We start from the raw sequence: 17,333 nt of genomic DNA on the forward strand, positions 1-17,333 counted from the left end.
TTGGATAAATGATATTGATTGGATTTCAATCTGAGTGCTCTCCTTGTGATGCATCCATGTGTTCAGGACATGATCCTCGTATCAGATAGAAGCGTATGCCCTAGTACCATGACTCAGGGTCCAAAAGGGCTTCCGACGTTTCTTTCTCATACATAAGGCTTTGTTAATCCATAAGGGCTCCTCCCTGAATTCCATTTGTGCACATTGCATGCTTTGCATTTCAGGTTCTTTAGACGCTCCTTCTTCATCTGCCAAATCTTCTACTGCTAGCTTGCAAAGTCCCTGCTCTCGAACTACCTGTGCCGGTTTAATCTCGAGGTCAAACTCTTGAAGGGCAGTTATCCAATTCCCTCTTCGTTCACCCATTTCCTTTTGCACGAAGAGGGCTCTTACAGCAGGATGGGGAATGATTACTTTGGTCTTGGGCTTTAGTAAATAAGGGTGGAAATGTTTTACGGCCTTGAAAATTGCAAAGCCCTGTTTCTCCATGTCTGGGTAGTTGAGTTTTGCCCCTTGGAGATTAGAGCTCACATACAAAATAGGGACTTTTTTGCCTTCGTTATTTTATTGAGTGAGTATTGCGGAATATGAAGCATCAGAAGCAAAAGTGTACAAGAAGAATTCCTTGCCAAAGTCGGGGCTGACCAATGTAGGAGCTTCAACAATGGCTTCCTTGATTCGCTGAAACTCTTTCTTAGCTTCATCATTCGATTTATACACAATGTCTTTCTTCATCATCAGCTGCATGGGGCGCACTATTTCCGCGAAACCTGAGACAAATTTTCTAACAAAATTGATCTTCCCAAAGAAGGATTGTATGGCCTTCTTATTTGCAGGGGGTTGTATAATGGTCTCTATTCTTTCAGGATCAATAAAAATCCCTTCTTTAGAGAGGATATGACCTAGTAGTTTCCTTTCTATGACTGCAAAGACACTCTTCTTGGGGTTCGATGATATCCCATACCTTCTGCATGTTTCGAAAATCTGTCTCAGGTGATAAACATGATCCCTTCTGTTATATGAATACTGAGTGATGTCATCCATGTAAACCACTACTGATCTATTAATCAACCCTCGGAAAGTGATGTCCATAGCTCTCTGGAATGTGGTGCTCGTGTTAATAAGTCCAAAAGGCATTTTACGATATGCGTATGTGCCCCATTTAGTGTTGAAGGTTGTCTTCAGTTGATCCCCGTGAGATACCAATACTTGATTATATCCTAAAAACCCAGAAGCACACTGAAGGATGTGTTCCATAGAGGGGATAGGATAGTTATCCTTTTGCGATGCCTTGTTTAGGTTTCTGAAATCGATACACAGCCTGATATATCCATTTTTCTTCCTTACTGGCATGATATTGGCTACGCAGCGTGTGTGTCTGACAAGAAAAATGATTTTAGCATTTAACATTCTGTTTAATTATTTCTTCACCAATGGTTCTAGGCTTGGATGAATCTTACGTAGCTTTTGCTGGTAGGGCTTAGCTTCCTTTCTAAAGGAATCACATGCTGCATAACGTTGGTATCAAAGGTTTTTAGGTCTCCATATGTCCATGCAAATACATCCTTGTATTCTTTAAATAGCTTGACAAATGCATCCTTTTCTTGTGGAGAGCACCCGAAGCCCAAATTGACAAGTTTTGGGTTTCCTTTGGTCCCAAGGTTGACCGATTCGTACTTCATGGATGAGCTATGCGTTTTGTAATTTGTTGGATTCTTGAATTTATCATACAGGTCATACAAGTCCTCCATCTTGACAATTGACTTGGGGATTGTATTGAACTGATCCTTTTCCTCACCTTCCCTCTCATTCATAAGCCTGTCATGTTCTTCTTCATCGATGACTGCATTTTTAAAATTCTTCTCGCAGTGAAAGAACTCCAGGATTTGCTCATCATCTTCGAACACCTGCCAATTTGAGATGTTATCAGGCATGGATGGTTTAAAAATCAATTCAACATAACATTTATTCTTCTTTAATCTAAAATTAGGAAAAAGTTTAGCAGCCATACTAGCCATCAGATCAGCATCTTGGTTTTGCCGTCGAGGTATGTGTGTGATATTAAAAGAATCAAAATTGTCAATTAAGCCCCATACCTCATGCTGGTACCTTACCAGGTGTTACACAAAAATATCGTCACCATGATTATTTGCAGTCAATATGGGTCTATCATCACTTGTACTATCCTCCTGAGCAAGTCTCAGACCTTAGCTCTTCAAATCAAGCTTTGGAAATGAGAGAAAGACATTAAAAATCAATGTAACTCTGGTTCCGCACTTTCTCTCATGGTCACCTGCGGTCCCGCACCTTCTGTGTACAAAAGTTGCGGACCTGCCCGCTCTATCCCTAACGGTGTAGGTGCGGACCCCTGTGAAAATCAAAAGGCGCAAGTTTTATCTTAAAAAACTCACTTTGGGTTAATTCTAGAGGTTTCTAGAAGGAATTTTGACGTGGATTGTTCGCTCTGAGGTGGTTCATGCATCCCAAAAGAGAAGGAGCTAATCCCTTGATGAGAGGAGCTATCCCTTTGAAGGAGGGCTTTATCCCTTTGAAGGAGGACCTAGTAACCTCCCTCCATTGCACTATAAATACAGGCATTGGGCTAGCTGCTAGAGAGGTTAGAAGCTGAACATTTTTTAGGGTAAATGCTGGTGAAATCAAGACTTCCTAGTTGAGCTTAAGAGGAGAGATCACACATCTTTTTGGCTTCATTGGGGAGTGAGTGAAACTTGTCAAAGTAGAGGAGACTTCTTGCTGGACCCTGGGAGGAGCTTGTACAACGTCAAGGCAAAGGTTGTAAGGTTCTTCTTCTTTTGAATTAATGCAATCAAACTCATTTTTCTCAACAAGTATCTTATGTTATTTGTTTCATGGACTCTTTGACTTTCATGTTAAATATGTTTTATGCAATTGGCTTTTCAGGTGCTATTTAATTTGTTTGCCTTGTTTGTGTTTGCAGATTCGCGAAAAGGAGCTCATTTGGATCGAAGGAGCGAGGGCATCCACAAGCTAGCGTTGGACCTAAGGTAGGCCCTAAAAACACTTGTTTGCTATTGTTTATTAAAGCATATTTAGAGAAAGATAGTGTCTGGTTGGTTTGCTTGTCATTAGGTCTTCTTTAGATTCTAGGAAGGTCTATCTTGTCCGCAAGATCGACTTATTCCGTGTGACAAAATGGCGACTCCACTGGGGACTTGATTGTTTTCCTTGTTTTTACTTTGACCTGAGAAACTCTATTTTTGTTTCTGTTTTTGGCTTGTTGTGTGTAAAATTGGGTAGAGTTTGTAGATCTAGGGTTATTTTTCATTTTTCATAGCTTTGAGAGAGGACCGCACCCTAGCCGTTTGACATAGTGCGTACTTACCCGCAGCTTGGCTTTTAGCACAGAGCGGGACCGCACCTGTGCCAACTGTGGACCTGCGGACCCTGTCAAAATTTTGAAAACCCTAAAATTTCCTCTGTCAGTCAGCTTAGTTTGTCTTTAGAAATTGTTATCCACTGCCTAGACCTGCATATAACTTGTCAGAAGCTTTCCTTGGATTGATTTCGTTAGTGTTAGGGTTTTAGGTGAAATTCCTAGGAGTTTTGCTTGTTGGGTTTGTTTTTCGTTTTGGTTGTGTAGTGGCTCTGAGCTTAGAGGCTGTAGGGACTTCAGATCACCTTAGTGTCTACCAGCTTTGTTATGAGTCTGACCATTAGTGAAATCTCCCCTTGTTTGAGGAATCCGCTTTGAGTTTTCTCTTTACAAAACTTCGAAAAGCTTGTGTTTGAGAGTTTGGATTTTCATTTTCAAAAAGAAAATGAAATTGGTTGTTCTTGACTGATTTGTGATTCTGCATAAATTAGTCCTTAGCTTGCATCTAGTTGAGTAAAACATCCTCAAAAAGGACTTTTAGTAGGCTTTGACTTCAAATAGGTTTTTATAGTTTGTAGCTCTCAAGGTTAGTTATTTTCATTAGTTTTGAGTGTTTTATTTACAAAATATAAAAAAAAATCTCTTTTGAAAAAGTTTGTTTTTTGTAGTGTTTGAATGCTTTGAAACGAAAAAGGGAAATTTTTGTGAAATAATTAGTTGTCTCGTTTTGAATGCTTTGGAAAGGAAAAGCTCTTCTTTTAATTTGTTTAATTGAGAAAGATTTGTGTTTCCAAAGTATTTGCATTCTCAAACTCTTTCTTAGTTTAGAAGTTCATCGAAGAGAAAAAGATTGCTTAGATCATCTTAGGTGCATTTTTAGTGATTTTGAGTCGAGTCTTCATACCACGAGTTTCATCTCCGCACCTTTGGACTTAAACAAAAACCACTAAAATTAACGCTTAAAATAAAATTCACCTAGTAACATTTTTTATTTCTAGGTCTCTGATACACAAACTTAGCTTAGGCTAGTGTCTTGGAGTAGGAGAGTAATTAACTCTCCAAGACAGTAAAAACAAACAAGTAGTTGTATCTTGTGGTAGGGAAGAAATCCAATCATTGCATTTATGCTCTGAGAAAGCTCCTCTTAAAGGAGAAGCACGAGATCGTGTCCGAACCAGTGTGGGAATCAATCCTTCCTCATTGGGAACGACGCCAGATATTCACGTATTAAAAATGGTAAACCTCGGATTAACCATTGTCGAGGAGCCTGGGGTCACTTATTGGTAAACCTTAGATTATGTCAAGGAGCCTTCAAGGGGATTGAGCTTGCTACTCTGCCCTTGCGTGCGTATTGGATCGTAGACTACTCCCCCAGGTGTATTTGTCTCAGTTGGTAACCTTAGTGGCCATATTCTTTAGGACTCTTCCTGAGGTGACAGTGGTGGGAAGATCCCACTGTACCTGGAGCAGACCTCGGCTAGACTCACTTGGATTTTCTGGGGGGTTCACTTCACTCGAGACGGTTAAGTGGAGGAACTTGTGCCAGTCTATTCATTAAGCAGGTTGACGGGGTAACTGTTCCAACCGCCATTTCTGTATTGAACTCTGTGACGTTGGATTTCATCACCAACTAGTGTTTTCGGTCCGGAAAGTTACTGTTTGTGTATGTTTGATCTCCTAGATTCTTTAGGTGTGTGATTCAAATTTGTTTGGTTATTTAGCGACTTTAGGTGCTTTTTATTAAGATTTTAATTTGTTTGTGTGTGAAGTAGTTAAAAGTCTTTAACTATGGCTGAATTACCAAGACAGTCCCATAGACTTCGGGGCTAGTCTCCTGAGATTATAAACGTGGCTGAGTTATTGAGGAAGTCTCGTAGACTTCGGGGCCAACCTCCTGAGGAAGTATCGAGCCAACTTGAAGGCTTAAAAGTCCTCGTAACTCCTAGAGACAGTAGAGTAGGGTCACCGGAAGAAGGAGAATCTTCTTTGATAGTACATCCTGATTTTCAAACGCCAGTAGCAGAATATAATCCACAGTCAGTGTCTGTCTCCGAAATCGCTGGTAGCTTTTCATCTACTAGTGATATAGGTGAAGAACCCGAAATATCCGAGCCTGAAAGTGAATTTGCTGCTACTTCGACATCGGGGTTTGTTTCTCCAACTTTTAGTGGTCCTGGTTCACCTAGGGTAGAAAGAGTAATCACTCAAGATCTTCCTTCTGGACTTATTTCTATTGAAGAACTTGCTCCGGAAGAAGAAGAAGTAGGCATCCCTATCCCTGAAAATCAACCTGTCATTGAACTAAGGGAGCGTGAATCAATTTTTTACAGTCCTCCTAGGAGTAGTTCTTGGTATCTTTCTTTGACTAATTATTTAGAAAACTCAGTGTTAAGTTTTTCACCTCCTCGTGCTCCTTATCACTAAACACCTAGAGGTTTTATACTCCCGTCAATATGGCAGGACAGTCGTCCATGTTTACTCAATCGCCCGAATCCTTTTTGTACGGCGGTCCTTCTGTTCCCTCTGGGTATTAGTCTCTTTCTGGTACGTTTTTGGGAGCATCTCCTCAACCCATTGAGCAAGGCTTATTAACTGGAAACAATGGTACAAAGCCGTTGAGCGTAGAAGACATTCTTATGATGTCAGGTTCTATTCCCAATCCTCAACCTCAAGGTGGCCAGTTACCGCCTGGGGGGCAGCCTCAATTAACGCCTGGGGGCCAACCTCAAGGTACACAATTTGCATCTGGGGGGCAACCTCAAGGATAGTACATACCTACGGGACAGTACGTTCCTCAAGGACAACCCCAGAATCAATATGTACCCCAAGGTCAACCCCATATCAATTTATACCTCAAGGTCAACCCCAGTATCAGTATGTGCCTCAAGGGTATCAACCCCAAGGTCAATCCTCGAACCAAGGTTTCCAACCACCCCAAGGTCAAACGTATGTTCAAGGAACGGGAAATGTACCTTTCAATTATCAATCCTACCCTCAACCCAGTTATGGTCCTCAGTATTCTCAACCTGTTATGGGTCAGTACCCCGGAATGAATATAGTGTGGGATCCATCGCAAACCCAACAGATGTTGCAGCCAAGTGTACAGTTGTCATCTCAAACTGGACAACCCCTAGTTTCTGGTACACCCCAACAACCAGTCTAGTCTAACATTCAAACTTTTGTACCTTCGGTAGTTTCTCAGCCTGGGCCCAGTACACCTCGTACTCCGCCTCAAACGACTGCTACAACTGCCACTACATCTGTTCAATCTACCCCACCTACTTCTGGAGTATCGACAGCTCCGATTTCTACTGTTCCTGTATCTACTCCTCAGACATCTTTACCACCGTCTGGATCTACGATTCAAACTTCGGTTAAGATACCTGTAGGACAACCTGGTTTAAGTACGGTTGTCACAAGTCAACCACAATTCACCTATCAACCGTACCAGGGACAGTACCAATTCGGTCCTGCTGTCCAACAGCCAGTTTATCAGTATCAACCATATCCTGGGTACACTTATCAACAACCTCAACAACCCCAGTACGGTCTTGTTAATCCTGGTTTTCCGGGAGGATACAATATCCCGAACGCGATTCCTATTCCTAGTTATCTTGGATATCCTCCTCCTGGGGCTGGTCTCATGACCCAGAGTTTTAGGGATCCTAATCGGAAGTTACCGTTTATTGCAACTTTGGACTTGCCTGACTTGTCGCGCCTAATGAACGATCCCATTAATTATCTTCCGTTTTGGCCGCCAATGCCGAATAAGTTGCCCAGTGACATTCCCAAGTTCGAAGGTAAATCAGGAGAGGACCTGTTGAACCATGTGATGACTTACCACCTCTGGTGTGCATCTAACTCCATCACAGATGATTCAATCCATCTTAGACTTTTCCAGCGCACTCTAATTGGTCTCGCGGCCAAGTGGTACATTGAGTTACCGCGAGGCACTTTTTATAATTTTAGTCAGTTAGCTACCTCGTTTTTAACTCATTTTCAGTTGCCAGTCCGATATGACAATGGCACGGAATTGTTAACTTCGCTAAAACAATCGACATCCACATACATTTCAGATCATATTCATGAGTGGAGACGTCAACGTCGTTTAGTGAAGGTATTTATTCCGGATCAGATCTTGGCTGAGTGGTTTGTAAAATCTTTGTTGCCAAAGATCACTGAAGATGTTGCTAAAGCCAGAATGGTTACTGAGGAGCAAGTCATTGCTCAAGCACAGTACCTTGACTTGGTGTATACTCAGTCGGGTACATTACACAAAAAAATCCCCGATCTTCCCAAGCAAAATCAAATCGCTGCAGCTCCTTCAGGATCTCATGCCGCCGATGGTATGATTGGCACGGTTAACACTAAAAGTAAGAAGAAGTCTTCCAAGAATTCTTCCCCTATCATAACCTTGCCTGATTCCCCAACAGGAGATTCTTCTACAGAGATTTCCACTGATATTCACTTTGTAGAGTCATCTACAGCCAAATCAAAATCCAGTGGGAAGAAGAAAGGAAAGAAGAAGAATAAAACAGACAAAAGTTCAAAGGAGAAACCTGAAAAGGCGGAATCCAATGACGAAAAGCACAAACCTCGTTATCCTTGCCTCATTTGTGACGATGAACATTTTACAAGAGACTGCCATCATCGTGTCGAGGTTGCGAAAATTGTCAAGGGTTACCAAACTCCTGTTGTTTTGAAGGATCCTTTTCCGGCTTAAGACAGTAAGATGATAGGTTCATCCTCGAGTGCCAATGAAGAACCCATACTGATGATGTCCCATGTTAGGATTGCGACTTGATCGCAAGATTATGGTAGTAAGAGTCTTGTTGATGGTAAAGAAGCAGAATCTTCTCATTCTAATCCATCAACCTCAGCTCCCGGTTCCGATCCACTACAGATCGAGAAACCTAATCCAGACTTGGTAATCAAACTGCCCGCCAAGGGTATACTTCGGAAGTCAGCTTTCAATCCACATGCGAGAGCGGCTCAGAATTATAACATTGTTGAGGATTTAGCTGTTTCACTCTCGGCAATGTCGGCTTTGGAAGTGCTGCAATCATGCCCAACACAACGTAAATTACTTTTGTCGGCTATAGGAGTTGTTGATGTTCAGGACCCGAACCTAATAATTTTCGATCTAGAAAATAGTACACCGCGTTTGCCTCATCAAATGGCTTTCCAGATTCCAGTGATAGTAAAAAATAGGCCTATTCATCGGACAGTAATGGATGAGGGAGCCTCAATGTGTATTATGTCGATACAATGTTGGAGATCGCTTGGTTCTCCTTCACTAAATCAATCCCCGACGATTCTAAAGGCCTTTGATGGCCGTGGGTTTCATCCTTTTGGCATTCTATAGGATTTTCCTATAGGGGTTGAAGGAAAAACCGTTAGTCTAGATGTGGAGGTGGTTGATGCCCCTCTAGATTACAACCTTCTCTTGGGTCGAAGTTGGTCTTACGCTATGACAACGGTCATTTCATCAGTCTTTCGAGTAATAAAGTTTCCACATAATGGAAAGATCGTAACAATAGACCAGCTGGCTTACTTTTCATCCGACCCAGCCTCTTCGGAGAGTATATAGCATGTTGGTAAAACGACTATCCCATATAAGGATGTTGGAGTAGGACTAGTTAAAGATGTCGGTTTACTGGGAACTTTTCCTTTTCCTCCAATCAACGCATCATCTTCATTCGCAACCATTCATATGATTACATCAGACACCATTGTTTATGATGATCCTTGGATCGTCCCTTTGAATCTGAGATAGACTCATTTGGCAATTCCATGCCTTTGAGTCCATATGAAATTGCCTATGAAGCCGTGCAGTCTTTTGCTGACCCGTGTTCAACGAAAAATGACTTAATGAATGTGGTACGTGAGGAATCACTTTTCACATCAACCTCGGATTTAACCACGTTTTCTAAACTTGTTCACTCTTATGAGAAAATTCATGAAATCCTATGTGTAGATGGTTTACCATGGGAAGATCTCCATCACAGATCTTCGTTTTTACCTGAGGATGATCGTTTTGAAACTGATTTCTCATCAATTTTTACAACTGAATATGTCAAGGAACCTCAGAATCCAATGAAACATCCCGATTCAGAGTTAAATTTGGGGAACATCTCTCGAACTATTCCTATTGACCTTTCGGTTAAGCCCGAAATTGTTGAGAACATTCATATAGGTGCCTCGTGTACAGATGACGAAATTCAAATATATAAGGCCCTATTTCAAGAATTCCGCGACGTGTTTGCCTGGTCCTATGAGGAAATGCCAGGAATTGATGCTACGATTATTGTTCATGAGATCAAGACTTACCCGGATGCTAAACCCGTCCAGCAACGTTTGCGTCAGATTCACCCACGAAAAGCTGCTGCAATTAAAGCAGAAGTTAAAAAATTGTTGAAAGCAGGTTTCATTTATCCGATCCCGTTAACGGATTGGGTATCGAATATTGTTCTAGTTAACAAAAAGCAGGGAACAATAAGAATATGCATCGAATATAGGGACATTAATCGAGCCTGTCCAAAGGACAATTACCCAACCCCCTATATCGATCAAATCATTGATGATTGTGCCGGCAACGAAATATTTTCCTTTATGGACGGTTTTTTCGGATACAATCAAATCAACATTCTACCTGCCAATCAACCAAAAATGGCTTTCATTTGTCCATGGGGGACATTTTCTTATTGCAAATTACCTTTTGGGCTTAAGAATGCTAGAGCAACTTTTCAAAGGGCGATGTCTTATGCGTTTCATGACATCAAGCACATTGTGAAACCGTACCTCGATGATTTTCCTCCTCATTCCTTACATCGAGCTGATCACCTCATCCATTTACGAGCAATCTTTATGAGGTGTAGGCATTATCGAATTCGGTTGAACCCACACAAATGTGTTTTCTGTATAGAAACGGGTCGATTGCTGGGATTTGTAGTTTCGAAAGCCAGCATTCGCGTTGATCCCTCGAAGGTTAAAGCAATCATCAAATTGCCTCCTCCTTCGAGTCTTCGCCAACTCCAAAGTTTGCAAGGGAAAGCAAACTTTTTACGACGATTCATTCCTAACTACGCTGAGGTTACAAAGGGTTTTACTCGGTTGTTGAAGCAAAACACTCAATTCTATTGGGATGAGATAGCTCAGAAATCTTTTGATGCACTCAAACACGGGTTGACCCATGCACCGTTATTGCATCCTCCCATTTACAACCAGGATTACTTCTTGTATCTCGCCGCCTCCCATTCCACCATTGGAATGGTCTTAGTTCAGGAAGATGAATCGGGAACTGAACATGTGATATATTACCTTAGTCGAACGTTAAATCCAACTGAGCTAAAATACTCACATGTGGAGAAATTGGCATTGGCAGCTGTTCAAGCTGTCCAACGTTTTCGTCACTACATTTTACTACGTAAAACTACAGTAATTTCGGATTGCAACCCTATGATCTACATTTTGACCATGCAATTGCTAGGGGGCAAGTACTCTAAATGGATCGTCATCCTACAAGAGTTCGACTTGGAATTTGAAAAATCTAAGTCTAAGAAATCTTTAGTTTTTGCGGAGTTAATGTGTGACTTCCCGCGTGCTGACACGGAAACTGTGGCGGAGGAGCCCATTGTAGACGGATCCTTGTTTCTAATCAGCACTTTAGATCCTTGGTATGGGGATATCATCGTTTATCTCCAGACCCAATCCTTTCGACCAGAAATTTCAAGGTCAGAACGTCGGAAAATTCAATTCCAGTCCCAACAATTCAGAATTATTGGAGATACTCTTTATCGCCGTGGGTCGGACTCTGTTTTTCGAATTGCTTAACTCACGAGGAAGCTGAAAGGGTTCTAAATGACTGTCACTCTGGAGCGTGTGGCGGTCATATGTCTGGGTATGCCACAGCCCAAAAGATATTGCGCGCTGGCTACTTCTGGCCGTCTTTATTTAAAGATTGTATTACGGCGGTCCGAAAATGCCACAACTGCCAGATTTTTGATCGTAAGATGCGCGCTCCACTTGCTCCTCTCCACCCTATAATTGTCGTTGGTCCTTTTGCCAAATGGGGTATCGATTTTATTACATGTAACCCTCACTCGGCCGGGGGGCATGCGTATATTATCCTTGCGGTAGATTATTTTACTAAGTGGGCTGAGGCGATGCCTACATTTGAGGCAGATGGAAAGACAGCTGCAATTTTCATTTTCAATCATATAATTGCTAGGTTTGGTGTCCCACAAGCGATAATCACTGATCATGGGCGTCATTTTCGAAACATTATGATGACCGAACTTAAAGGCCAGCTTGGTTTACGTCACGATAGTTCAACCCCTTATTATCCACAAGCGAATGGTCTGGTTGAGTCCATCAACAATGTTTTAGTTATCATGATACGATGAATCATTGTGATTCATCGGTCGAATTGGCACAACATGCTATTTTCAGCGCTTTGGGCATACCGAACTTCAGTAAAAACATCAACAGGGTTCACTCCTTTCCAACTAGTCTATGGTTTGGAAGCTGTGTTACCCATTGAATGCGAAATCCTGTCACTGCAAATGGCCATCGAATTACTTCCAACCACTTCCGAAGAGGAAAATCGTTTGTTATACTTGGCTCAATTAGATGAGAATCGACGTGATGCTGCATTGGCGATCGAGACTCACGCAAAACGCATGAAAGCTCAGTATGATCGAAATGTGACCCCTCGAAATTTTTCGGAAGGAGATCTAGTCTTAGTTTATGATTAAGCTAATGATAAATTAGGCACTGGAAAATTCGTTCCTATGTGGCATGGTCCCTATGTTGTCAAGCGAAAGCTAGCCAAAGGGGCTTATGAATTGGTAGACTTTGACGGGGACTCTTTGGGTAAACCCAGAAATGGCCTTTACTTGAAGAGGTATTATGCTTAAAACAATGGGTATGGAGATTTTTAGTTAGGATAGTTTTTCTTTCTAGCTGGTGTGTTTTAGTTTAACAGTGTGCTTAGCTTAGAGAGTGTTTTTTCGTCATTATTCCTTCTTATCTTGGTTTTACTCTTGATATTGCAGATGTCGATGCCTCTCCAAACATACATTGGTTTCGCTGATGGTGCTTGTCGTAATACATGGAATATCTCTTCCGCAGCTTGGGTTATCTATTCGCCCTCTGACGAGTTAGTATCTATGCATGGGGTAAGCCTTGGTCAAACAACGAACAACATTGCTGAGTATAGTGCAGTGATTGAGTTATTGTCTGAATCTATTTCATTTTGGATTCGGAGTTTGATAGTGAGGTTAGATTATGAACTCGTTGTATTACAGCTTAACAGAGTGTATGCCATTAGAAATACAGTGTTATTAAGATTATTTTTGAGAGTGCGTCTCTTGGAACGTGAATTTGATTACATTGAATATCAGCATATTCCGAGATCTTTAAATACATTAGGAGATGCAATCGCTTCTCGAATGTTAAATAGACATTCGCAATAATCATACATGTAAATTTAAAACCATTCCATAACATGATTTACAAGATAAGCTGCTAAATAGTATATATATATATATATATATATATATAGTGTGTCAAAAAATACATCGTCTTCGATCATAGGTTGAAAAACACCTTATGATCGGCAAAAATGATAAGTACAAAAAACAAAAATGTCACATGTGCCCACAATAGGCGATCATCCTATCATTGGTGATGATCTCTATAAGAAACCACTGCACGGGCCACCTTGCAAAGGAACCTCCTAAAAGGTCCCGGGACTCTAATCACATAGCGCTGAAGTCGACGAGGAATGTCGTCTATAGTGGTCTCAGGAATATCTCTTGTCAAGCGCTCGAGATGACCCTCCAACTCGGCCAAAACCTCTGCTGATTCGTCCTGTGGGGCTGGCGTGGGTGCAACTGGTTGCCTCCTCTCGAAAGTCCGGAGAGCGGCTGGTCGTTGTGGACCCACATCTGTATTTTAAAATTTTTACTATCAGTTTTGAGACGATGGAAAAATAAAAAAATAAAAAATAGGAAAAATGTTGAAAAGGATTTTACTTGACTCGTCCCACTGCTCTCCTAGTGGAAGAACCATGTCTGGGTCACCACGAAAATCTATCCCAGCGTAAGGGAAGTCCTGAATAGAAAAGACCTGGTTTTCTAGCCATTGGAAATACTCAGGTTTGAATCGAGCAACCTCTGTCCTCTCGTCCGGGTGACGGGCCATGACTGCGACCCATCGCATCAGTTTGGGCTCTCGAGGAAGCCCAGCTCCAACAGTAAGGTGCTATGGGATCAGCATAGGAACCCTCTCTAGGCCAAAACTCACAACCAAAGCCCCATAACCAAAGGTCTTTAGTCGTTCGTTCTTGGCCCTGGTCAGTTGGCGTTTCACATTGGCCAACATGACATCGCACCAGTTGAAGATGGTGGCTCGAAAGCAATCAACTGCCATACGCATCTGGGATCCGGTGGCAATATGTAATGCGGCAGCTCCGCAAAGTCTGGTGACAGTGAATGCAATCACCATGAGCTTAGGACGGGATATTGTCTTTATCTCTATCCCTTTGTCTCTAGCCTGGCTGTTGCAGTACTCTAGCCGGAGGCTATCGACAGACTGGCCACCTGGCCTAGTCCCGTGCAGAGTCAAGTCTTCACCTCTCTTAAGCAAACCAGTCAAAAAATATATGTCTGCCGGCTCGATTTCGAGCTGGTGGCCGCCAATGAAGAAGCATTGGTCCTGTATGCTCCATCTGTCAACCAGCCACTGTAAGAAATCCACCTGAGCCCTCATGCCAGGAATGGCCCAGAATTTGTACAATCCGCACGCCCTCAAAGCATCAAGTGAAGGCTGATGATTCCATGCGGCGGCATCCACGTCCTCATGCTCTCGTTCACGCCAATCTAGCATGATGTACTCTCTGCATCAAGTATAAAGATTAATTAAATTGCTAGAAAATATTTTGATTGGTCCATTTTTGAGAATTTTTGGGTTCAAAACCCTTGCGGCGGGGTACGCACCCTCCGGGTTAGACACAGTGCGTGGGACCGCACTTTGTCTACATGGAAGGTGCGGACCCTGAGCTTTTTCCCAATGGAGAAAAAGTCGGGGTCCGCAGGCCCGCAATGGTAAACCTGCGGGCCCCCGCGCGCGGGTTTTGCGCCTAAAAACCCTCCCAAAAATGAAAATAAAGGACTAAAACAAAAAATTAAACGGTTAAAAATGAAGAGTAGGATGATGTGGATTACCTGGAAAAGACAGCGCTCGATTCCGACAGTTGGATTTTCCGAAATCTTCACGGGAAGTTTTCTGAGAAAAAGCATTATTTTCTCACCCAAACTCAAACGGTAAAAATGAATTGACAAAGGCCCTTTTTATAAGTTTTTTGAGTAAATAACGCGCAAATTTGTTTATGTTTCACTTTGAAAAGGTATTTTGCGACGTTTTTATCCATTTCAAACAGGTATGAGTAATGTTTGTGTTTTTGTGCAGAATAAAGGATTATTCAGGCGAAATTTATCATTTTCAACAGAAAAACATGTAGAGTCATTTTTAAGCTCTTTTCTGACTCCTAAAACATGAAAAGATTGTCGACTGTTTCTTTTAAACTCGTTAAAACGGAATTAAAAGACGGTCCACTTACAACTCTTTTCCGACCGTAAAAACATGAAAAGATTGTCGGATTTTTGTCGTTTCAAATTCGATATTGGTTATAAAACGACGTGTCATTGATCACCTTTTTACTTTTTCGGGTCAAATGCATTAATAACGAAAAGTACTCCTTGGTCGTAAAAGATCAAGCGGTTCTCTCAAGTATTATTTTATACTTTTTCGGGCTTGGGAGACACAAATTTACGAAAAAGGTCAACCCTGGAGTCTTCTTAAGTTTTTTCAGACTCTCTAAAATTGAAAAACGCTGAGTTTCTCCTATACTGGACTCGTTAAAATTTCACAGTAAAGGACCTGTTCAATTACAAACGGGAACGAACCACTCCTTCTTAGGGTTCGAATTTAAACTCAGTTGGACTCATCTGAAGGATGAGCTTATAATCAAGCAAATGTTATCCTCCTCAAGCTTGTCAAAAATAAAGAGGTACTTGCCAGAAATGGTGGGGGAAAAGATAGAAAAATGAGCCTGTTTGTCATACTTTGTAACCACTCTTGAACACGACACTTTCATTCACCTGGGTTGGGAAATCCTTTGCCTAACAGTTGATCAAACCACATTGAAAGTATTCAGCCGGTTTCTGGGTATTAACTTTGGGTCAATTGTCACCAAGCCATCTGTCGTGTCGTTATGTGTTCAAGAGGTCACTGCCAATAAGCCATTCATTTGCAAAATATCGGTCATCCATCTTGACCATCCCTGAGTCAGTCCTTGCAACTAAATTTCTTCAACTTAATTTATGATTTCGTGTTGTGGGCTTGCCTACGACGGATCACTTTCTATTGACATCAGCTCATTATCTAGAAAGATGATCTAGGAATCGTCAGTACCTTGAGATCTGCATGCATCAATGGCAGGTTTCTCGCCTTTGACGACAGTTTACATCATTGACTTTCGATCAAAGGATTTCGTGACATGCTCGACATCAACACATTTATTCGCATCTCATGGACTGTACTGGGTACTTTGAGAGCCATTGACATTACTGGTGGTTTCTCTCACACTTGTTAACAATTTACATCATTGACTGGTAATCAAGTGGTTTCTACCATGTTCGACATCAACACATTTATTCGCATGGATAGAATCGTACTGTTTCGGGAAGTAGAAATGAAGACCCTGGATCTAGTTTCCACAATCCAGGCTGCGAGGAATTTTGTATTCATTATATAATGGACTATCCATAAACAGATGGCTGCGTCCATACTGTGTCCACATGAGTCTATACTTGTGATGTTTTACAAGATCATTCTTGTATCAGAACAATAGTTAGTTTCTAGTCAGTTTTTATCAGAGTATGGGAATGCCTACCTCAGCGATGATATGATCTCATATATATATCTTGCATTGAATGTTTTAACAGGTTCCAACCGGGTTCTCCACAAGATAATCCTCGAAATGATAAAGTACTTCACTCTTCCTAAATGATAAGAAATCCTCATCTACTACAGACTTCGCACTTTAAGGGGCAATCTGTTACACAAAAATATCGTCACCATGATTATTTGCAGTCAGTATGTGTCTATCATCACTTGTACTGTCCTCCTGAGCAAGTCTCAGACCTCAGCTCTTCAAATCAAGCTTTGGAAATGAGAGAAAGACATTAAAAATCAATTTAACTCTGGTTCCGCACTTTCTCTCATGGTCACCTGCGGTCCCGCACCTTCTGTGTACAAAAGCTGCGGACCTGCCCGCTCTGTCCCTAACGGTGTAGGTGTGGACCCCTGTGAAAGTCAAAAGGCGCAAGTTTTATCTTAAAAAACTCACTTTGGGTTAATTCTAGAGGTTTCTAGAAGGAATTTTGACGTGGATTGTTCGCTCTGAGGTGGTTCATGCATCCCAAAAGAGAAGGAGCTAATCCCTTGATGAGAGGAGCTATCCCTTTGAAGGAGGGCTTTATCCCTTTGAAGGAGGACCTAGTAACCTCCCTCCATTGCACTATAAATACAGGCATTGGGCTGGTTTCTAGAGAGGTTAGAAGCTGAACATTTTTTAGGGTAAATGCTGGTGAAATCAAGACTTCCTGGTTGAGCTTAAGAGGAGAGATCACACATCTTTTTGGCTTCATTGGGGAGTGAGTGAAACTTTTCAAAGTAGAGGAGACTTCTTGTTGGACCCTGGGAGGAGCTTGTACAGCGTCAAGGCAAAGGTTGTAAGGTTCTTCTTCTTTTGAATTAATACAATCAAACTCATTTTTCTCAACAAGTATCTTATGTTATTTGTTTCATGGACTCCTTGACTTTCATGTTAAATATTTTTTATGCAATTGGCTTTTCAGGTGCTATTTAATTTGTTTGCCTTGTTTGTGTTTGCAGATTCGCGAAAAGGAGC

This window comes from Pinus tabuliformis, chromosome Q (genome assembly GCF_031772625.1).
Source record: "Pinus tabuliformis cultivar Carrire ecotype Pingquan chromosome Q, CPIR1, whole genome shotgun sequence".
NCBI lineage: Eukaryota > Viridiplantae > Streptophyta > Pinopsida > Pinales > Pinaceae > Pinus > Pinus tabuliformis.